The 8,548-nt window shown below is 39.7% G+C and overlaps 1 pseudogene; it reads left to right on the forward strand.

Annotated features, from left to right (window-relative positions):
* The first annotated feature begins 1,588 nt into the window (after nucleotides 1–1,588).
* On the forward strand, nucleotides 1,589–2,066 carry LOC110306208 (annotated as a pseudogene).
* The last annotated feature ends 6,482 nt before the right edge of the window (nucleotides 2,067–8,548 follow it).

Below are 8,548 nucleotides of genomic sequence, written 5' to 3' on the forward strand. Positions count from 1 at the left end.
TTCTGCTTTCTACAGAACTTGACTTTCCTTAGGAGCTGACGCATTTTAAGGAGGGTGGAGAAAGGAAATTCATTTCCCAATGTCACACACACACAAAAGGAACACAATGAACATTTGATCATAGCCACTGTTTGATTTTTTTTCTTTTATACTTTCTTGAAAATTAAAATATTGGTTTCATTGAGTGGATGTTGAAAAAAAAAATAAGGCAAAAGAAGCCCAATTTCTCCTTTTTCAAGTGGCCAATAGATAACCTTTCTATCTATCGGGAAGGCCACTTTGAGAAACTATCTTCCCTTTGAGAAACCTAATTAGTAATGAGGAGCTTGCTTCAGCAGAAGCAAATTTCAAAAGCCTAGAATATAATTATGAAGAATATCTCACCTCAGCCATGATGAAGACTAATGAAATATCCTGCTTAGAGTGGGCATTTATTATCAAATCTTAATTAAGCTCTGTAGAGTTAACCTATCGACCCCCCAAAGCACTAGGCAACCGTTGGATAATTCCGTCTCCTGACTCTGTGATTGCCTGAGCAGAGTTAAGGATGGGTTTTGTTATATGTAAGTCAATTAGTCTGCTTTGCTTTAAGGAAAGAAGCTTAGAGATCACAGATATTCTGGTTAACATTCTTCCTCATCCTCCTGACAGATGAGGTGGGTTTCAGCCTCCATTCTGTGTCTACTAGAATAAAGCCACGCTCAATCATCTCGGACTGCCCACACAACACTCTTCCCTTCTCTTTCATTGCTCTGAGGCATTAAGAAATATCTACACCTCCCTGAACCATGATAGTGTGCATGTAAAGAGCAGGCTGTATTGAAATTTCAATATACACAAATGTTCCAATTGCAATGAACGTTTCATCTGGAGTGGCTGGCAAACCAACTAAGAAGATACTGGGGACTGGAGAGAAGCTTAGAACCTGCATTTCTCTTGCAGAGGAACTGAGTTTAGTTCTTAGCGCTCCTACTGGGAAGCTCGCAGTGACCTGCAACTCCAGAAGCACCTGACACCTCGGCCTTCACTTCCATACACCTTATCTCCTTGACTTGCTTCATTTCTGTCCTGCTACAAGATTATTGATGGCCTCCTTCTGCTAACATATAAGCTCTACAGTGACACACAGTGCATCTGGCTACTGTTGAGTATGTGGTAAGTCAGGCCTGGCCTGACACACCACAAATGGTTAAGAAATGTTTGCAGAATGAATGAGAAAGTTTAATAAGAATTTTATCTGCACTATGTACAGTGTTATGCTATACACACACCATCTAAAACTGGATCTACATGCAGAGGAAATTTTAACACAGTCTCTTTCACAAATTTAGTAAGAAAACCTTTCCCTTCCTAGGAGATGGAATAGTTCTTTCATTACCTGTTTTTCCTAGTAAGTATACAACTAACACCCCTCACCCCCAGATATTCTACTTCAAATTAATGTAGGGCACTCTGATAGACAGAGAAGATGGAGGACCTTAAGGTTCAGGATGGTCAGTGGTGAAGTCTGTGGCTTTGCTGTGTTTCATCATATGCCTACACTCAATATTAAAGAAGCAGACAGAGCCTTTTCTCTGGCGGCCGGGAAGATGGCGGACATTCAGACAGAGCGTGCTTACCAAAAGCAGCCTACGATCTTTCAAAACAAGAAGCGGGTTCTGCTGGGAGAATCCGGCAAAGAAAAACTCCCTCGGTGCTACAAAAACATCGGTCTAGGCTTCAAGACACCCAAAGAGGCCATCGAGGGCACCTACATAGACAGGAAATGCCCCTTCACTGGTAACGTCTCCATCCGAGGTCGGATCCTGTCTGGTGTCGTGATGAAGATGAAGCTGCAGAGGACCATCGTCATCCGCCGGGACTATCTCCATTACATCTGAAAGTACAATCGCTTTGAAAAGCGTCACAAGAACATGTCTGTGCACCTGTCCCCCTGTTTCAGGGATGTACAGATCGGAGACATTGTCACAGTTGGAGAGTGCAGGCCCCTGAGCAAGACTGTGTGATTCAATGTGCTCAAGGTCACCAAGGCTGCTGGCACCAAGAAGCAGTTTCAGAAGTTCTAAGGGGTTTCTGGCCAATGCCCTAGAACAAATAAAGTTATTTTTCAACGTAAAAAAAAAAAGAAGCAGACAGAAACGCCAATGGATACTGAAATGGGGATAAAGAATGAAAAGGAGGGTGGATAAAGTCCAACAATATTTTTTAATCTCTAGGACCTACAATCTAAAAAGACGACAAGAAATGGACAGCCTAGCAAAAACAATAAAACAACAAACAACTGTAACCAAGAACTGTCCTAGGCATACCTAATGACACAGAAGCACTGCCCCACCCATCTCCAGCAAATGTTCAATGCAAAGCCTGCAATTCACTTTATGCTATTGGAATAAGGTGCTTCAATACCATTGGGGTTCTGTCAAAGGAGGACTACTGGGAAGATGGGATTCACCCTGGCTGGTTAGTATCAGGTCAGATGGCATCAGCGGAAATGACATTGTAATCCTTCACACCCATCACCTGAGAGCAAGTTTCTTGCCCTTCTGTCAGAAGACTCCCGAGAAAGATTATGATGATCATTTTAGTCTCTTCCCAGCAATAAGAAACTACCCATATCCAAAAGAAATGGGGTAGCCCACTCGGGTGTCAATAGAAGGAAACCAGGATGTATACTACCTCCCTCGAAGCAGTCAGTGACATCACCCTTCTTCTCTCCACACAGCAGTGTTACAAAGATCTAGCTTAAGGTTTGAATATGATCCACAGTCCAAGGGCATAATGAAAAACACTAAAGTTTCAAGAGGAATTAATAACCATACCAGGAACATCTCACACTGAAGAAAGAAAAGGTAACTCATACAAAATAAAAAGACTATGTAAGGGCTAAGGGAGATGGCTCAGGGTAAAGGGGCTCCTGCTGTGTAATCCCTACCACCCTGTGAAAAGCATAGCCCTGTGCACCTGCAACCCCTGTGCTCTGTGGGTCAAAGAAAGGAAGACCACTGGGGCTTCCTGGCCCCAACCCTAGCTCCAGACTTGGTGAGATATTCTGTTTCGAAAGAATAAGGCAGAGAGTGACAAAGCAGGACATCAGGGCATTTTCCTCTGTCCTCCACAAGTGTCAATATTTCCACTCCCATATCGTCTCCTAAATACACACCAAAAGACTACGTAGATATTTACTTCCTCTTTCTTACCTAATTAAAAAAAACTATAAAGGAATACAACTGCAATGTACTATTAGGCTTGTAGTCATAAATGAATAGCATAAACACAGGCAGCATAAATAAATGTAATATATTTGGCAATATAGCACAAAGGAGGCATATGGGAGCAAAGCTGTGTTGAGCAAGGAAATGAATTCAGATAGTAAAATAATAATTCTAACAATGTGTTTTTGAGTTTGTAATATTAAGAGATATATTACATATAAAAATAAAATGATGAAGCAGAGGAAAGGGAATAAGGCAGCATAAGAGGTAATAGTCTTAAATATTATCATAAAACTGAACCAATAAAAATCTGAAGCTGAAAAGTTAAAGCACATACGATAAAACATAAAGCAGTCATTAGCATGTAACTCAAAGGTCATTAAATGAGTTAAAATGTTACATTATAGACTATAGATTTATCTCAGTGACAGAGTGCTTACCTCCATGTATAGAATCCTCATTTAATCCACAATACCACACAAAAATTATATTATGAAACAGTGCAAGAGAGGGAACAAAAATGTCATGACACATTTAAGAAAAAAGTATTTTAAAAACAACATTAAATGTAAATGGATTAAATAATTAAATTAAAAGATAGAGGTTATCTGGCTGCCTTTAAAAAACATGATCCTAAAAGGCCATTTCTATAAGCCAAAGTACTAAATAATTGAACATAAAAGAATGGGGAAATATGCATATTATAAACAGCAACCACAAGATAAATGAAAAAAAAATGGTTCTGTGGATAGATGATAAAATAGCCTTTAAAAATCTATCCATTATAAGAAATAAAGATGGAATCTTGTCATGATAACATTATTAATTTTTCATTATACATCAAGGCACATATTGACAGAAATAAACACTAAAATTTAAAAAAGTGATAAATGAGACAAAATAGAGAGCTTGAAATACATCCAATATTTATATAGTCAAATGACATTTTACTAACTTGCTAATTTCAACTCTGAAAGCAAATAATCTTTGCAAAAAGAATGCTAAATGAATTATATATGTTTGTGGAAAATAAATATAATTATTTCAAGACAAATAATAGACAGTGCAAACCCTAACAAGACAAACCTTCTAGAAGACACACAGAGGCTATCTTGGTGATGAGAGGCAAGAGCTCTCAAAAAATAGCAAAACCCACACACACATGAAATATAAAAATGACAAATTAAAGCTATTGCTGGGATGGAGCCCTGTGGTAGAGCACTTTCCTCTTATTATGTGCAAGGTTCTGCACTTGACCCATATCACATAAAATTATTTTTTAAAAGCTCACCTAATGGGTCATCAAGGCCACTGTTGGGAACACAACAATGGCAGGCTGCAAGCGTAGAGAAAATAGACGCTTTATGTGTATTCACTAAGTGACTTGAAGATGCAGATTGCATAGATTCCGTATCCAAAGAGCACAGCAACAACACTGAGCAAAAGAGAGACACAACACAACAACACTGAGCAAAAGAGAGACACAACACAACAACACTGAGCAAAGAGAGAAAAGAGACAATTCACGAGGAAGATACTCCAAGGCCTAATAACTATATTAAACAACATTCAATATGGTCGGTCAAGGGGAACAAATTAAAATCACAAGGAGACTCCATAACAAACCTGCAAGGATGATTAATTTACATAAACTAATGGTGTCATATTGTTGAACAGACTTCTGAGCTTCTGCTGTCCCCCAGACACTGCTTACTAGGAGGGTGGACAACTGTATTTTTTCAAAAGAAAGTTTGCCAATTTCTTATAAATATACTTTGAGCTCTTTATCTCAAATGTCTACTTCCTGCTACTTAAGCAACAGAAATAAAAGATATATTCACAAAAAGGTAATAAAAAACATTCATCAGCAAGGGGATATACACACACGCCGAGAATGGTGGCACAAGCATATGGTCCCATCTACTGGGGAGATTGAGATCAGTTAAGTCACAAATTTCAAACTCAAGACTATCCAAGGCAACACAGTAAGACCATCTCCCAACTAAAACAAAACAATCAAACAGCAAACTTAAAGTAAGAAAAGATGACAAGGTGTCGTATACCTTCACTACAGAATACTACTCACCACCACTACCAACAACAACCAAAAAACAAACTTCTGTATATTCACAGAAGAATGTAGGTAACACATCTGTGCCAACAAGGCATTTGAAAGGCAAGTTGTTTCCTTTAGTGGAAGACAAGAGAATTTCCCATTTCCACCTCAGAACAAGATGTCTGAAGTGGCTGTAATCCACCTGCTTTTACTTACTGGGTGGAGAAAAACAGAGGGACTCTTGGGGCAAGGGGGAATCTTAGGAATTGCAAGCTGATGTCTGGTAGTGACTCTCAAAGCTTCAGGATCATTAGAGACAGTAACTCGAAGCTTGCCCTGGGCTTAATTGTAAGTGGATACTAGCAAGAATAGCAAGGACAAGGATTTGTGCCAGACCTTGGAAGGGTTTCTAACTTAAAATAAAGAGCTGCCTGCCACACAGGACCCACGTAGAAGTTATTTATGTATTTGAGAAGGACTAGAAATACAACAATAATTAATCAGTCATGAAGCACGTCTCGGCATTTAGTTAGTTTTCTTGTAGAGACCCATCAGTACCCCCCATGCTTTATGAGTGTTTACAGGGATTTTAGTTTTCAGAATTGTAGCTCAGAGAACCAGTGGAAAAAAATGGGCTGTGGCGGTCCAAATCACAGATTAAAATGAGTGTCAGGTTCCAACCACTGACCACATCGTCAGCTCCATCACTTAACAGGTGGTCACCTAATTAAACACACAAAGTCACTGAAGAGATATTTGTCTCCCAAAGTTTGAGATTTAGAAGAAATGCTAAGTGCACAGCGCTAATCACGATGTCCTTTCACGGGATACAATGAGAAGTAAAATCATTGCAATTTTAGACTTCAAAGATGCAACCAATTGTCCCAGAAGGCTTCCTCCACCCTTATTTCCAGTGAATGAAAATATTCACTCCTCCACGTTACTGTTTGTTACTTTTGAGTATTTTCTTTGTCAACCTAATTGATAAAATACACCTGTGCTCTAACCTCCTTGCATCTATTGAAGTCCAGCGTGTTTTAATTTACCAGTCATTGGCGTGTCCTGTTCAGAGAACCCTCTTTCCTATTCTGTACCTCCTCTTTCTATTTGCGTGGGTTTTCTGTTCTCCCTAATTCATTTCTGAATAGGAGTGAACGCAGTTTCCATCTGATAAACATTGCCCATAGTTTTCCCAAGGCTGCTGTTTATCTAATTTGTTGATGTCCGTTGTGTCACGCACTGAAAAGTTAGTTTTTGAGAGTGCCTGCTTCATAAATAGAAGGTACTTTTGCCCTATTAGAGACTGTCCTGAGCTGGGTGTGCAGTGCAGCGGTGCCAACCTGCCTACCACATGAAACGATCTTAGCCCTGAAGGAAAAGGTGTCTTTCCTCTCCAGGCAAAAGCATTCTACATGTTCACATCTGCTCTTTCCAGTTTCTCTTTATTTTCAGGTCAAGAGTTCAAACCCCTTATAACAGACTGCCATAAGTAGGAACACACAGGGAAGAATTTGTTTCTTCTTTTCTAAGTGGTAAATCTCAACCCTGCTCACTAAATTGCCTTTCCTTTCCTCTCATGACTTCAAAGGCCACTTTGGTCACACACTAACTACTCATATACACAAGAACCCACCTTCTAATGACCAACCTGCCTTCATAGGAACTTCATACTCCTTAAATCCCACATTTTCAAAATCTATTTTGACACTGAAAAATCTCATTCCTGGAAGCTTGCTTTCTTTGGAGGACGCTCACTATTGCAGCTATCTACCCAGAAACCTCTACATGTTGTCTATTGCTTCCAGGTCTGTTCTCGTTCCAAGGGAAGTATTTCTTTCAATCTGAGAAAATCCCATTTATTTCTACTTATCTTCGAGCAGAACCAATTCAAGTGGTTTCTGGGCATCTAGAATTATTTTTCATTCTCCCTCGGCGGGGTCAGTCAAGTCTACTACCTAAATATTGCATCCTTCTCTTCAAACCCCACATCTGATGCCTTCCTTAGCTTGAGGCTTCAACTCTTCCTGTAACAGCACAGTTGTGTAAGCCGGTCCTCCATCTCTGTTCCAGACCTCTGATCCCTCTTCCGTGCTTGCAGCGTGATTGTGCCTAAAACGAATCTTAAGGTCAGTTCCTCATTTAAAACATGGCAGGGCAGATCCACCGCCCGCGGGATACAACCCCTCCTTTACAGGAGCCTAAACAACTAGTTAGGAAATACATTCAACACTGCCAAGTATTATTTAAAGTATTTTACATGCATTATTAAATAAATTAATATTGAAAGGGGGTGGGCAAGCAAAGCAATTCCTTCCTTACAGATAAGTAGGCTCAGGTTGAGAGAGGTTAGGTGGCCTGAATAAATAATGGAAAATCACACCCATCCAGCTACATTGATATTTTAGCCAACCACTGGGCACATCATCAAAGGCCCACGAGCAAGGCCCACGAGCCAGCTTGATGTCTAAAACTTACGCACGACAGGGAACTCACAATGTATTTTCCAACTCACTACTTGGTTATCTTATTTCATTATTTTTGAGACAGGCTCCTGGGTAACTTGGAACTCTCCACGTAGATTAGGCTGGCCTAGAACTCACAGACGTCTACCTGGCTCTGCCTCCCAAGTGCTAGTATTAAAGGCAAGTGCCACCATACCTAGCTGTTTTTATTTTTATTAGTTTATACTAACTATACAAAGTTAGGCATTTCATTATGACTTAGCCATACCAGCTAGTGGATTGATAAATGTTAGATGTGAGATAAGGTAAATCAGGAAGGTTGAAAATAGGAGTAGGAGAAAAAGCCGTTTATATATGTGCTACCAAAGTGTAAAGGCGAAGATATTATGACTGGCATGAGAGGAAAATAGAATACAAAGCAAAACCGTGCAAAACATGTACAGTCCATTCCTGATTTTTTTAAAATGCAATCTACCATGAAGATATAACAAGCAGAAATTTCTATATGCTTAACAAATGTCTTTGAGCTAAATAAGCCAATGTAACGAATCTGTCATAAACATATGGAAGACTTTAAACTTATACCCAGTAGAAAATAATAGACCAACTATCCCCAAGACACAGATAACTTCAGTTTAACAATTATAAAGTAAATGTGGGGGGTTGGGAGGTGGCTCAGCTGTTAACTATAAACTTCAGTTTAACAATTATAAAGTAAATGTGGGGGGTTGGGAGGTGGCTCAGCTGTTAACTATACTCATTGCTCTTTCAGAGGACTGGAGCTCAGATCCCCAGGACCCCTGACAGGTAGCTGGCTC

Source organism: Mus caroli, chromosome 11 (assembly GCF_900094665.2).
Source record: "Mus caroli chromosome 11, CAROLI_EIJ_v1.1, whole genome shotgun sequence".
In the NCBI taxonomy this organism is placed as follows: Eukaryota; Metazoa; Chordata; class Mammalia; order Rodentia; family Muridae; genus Mus; species Mus caroli.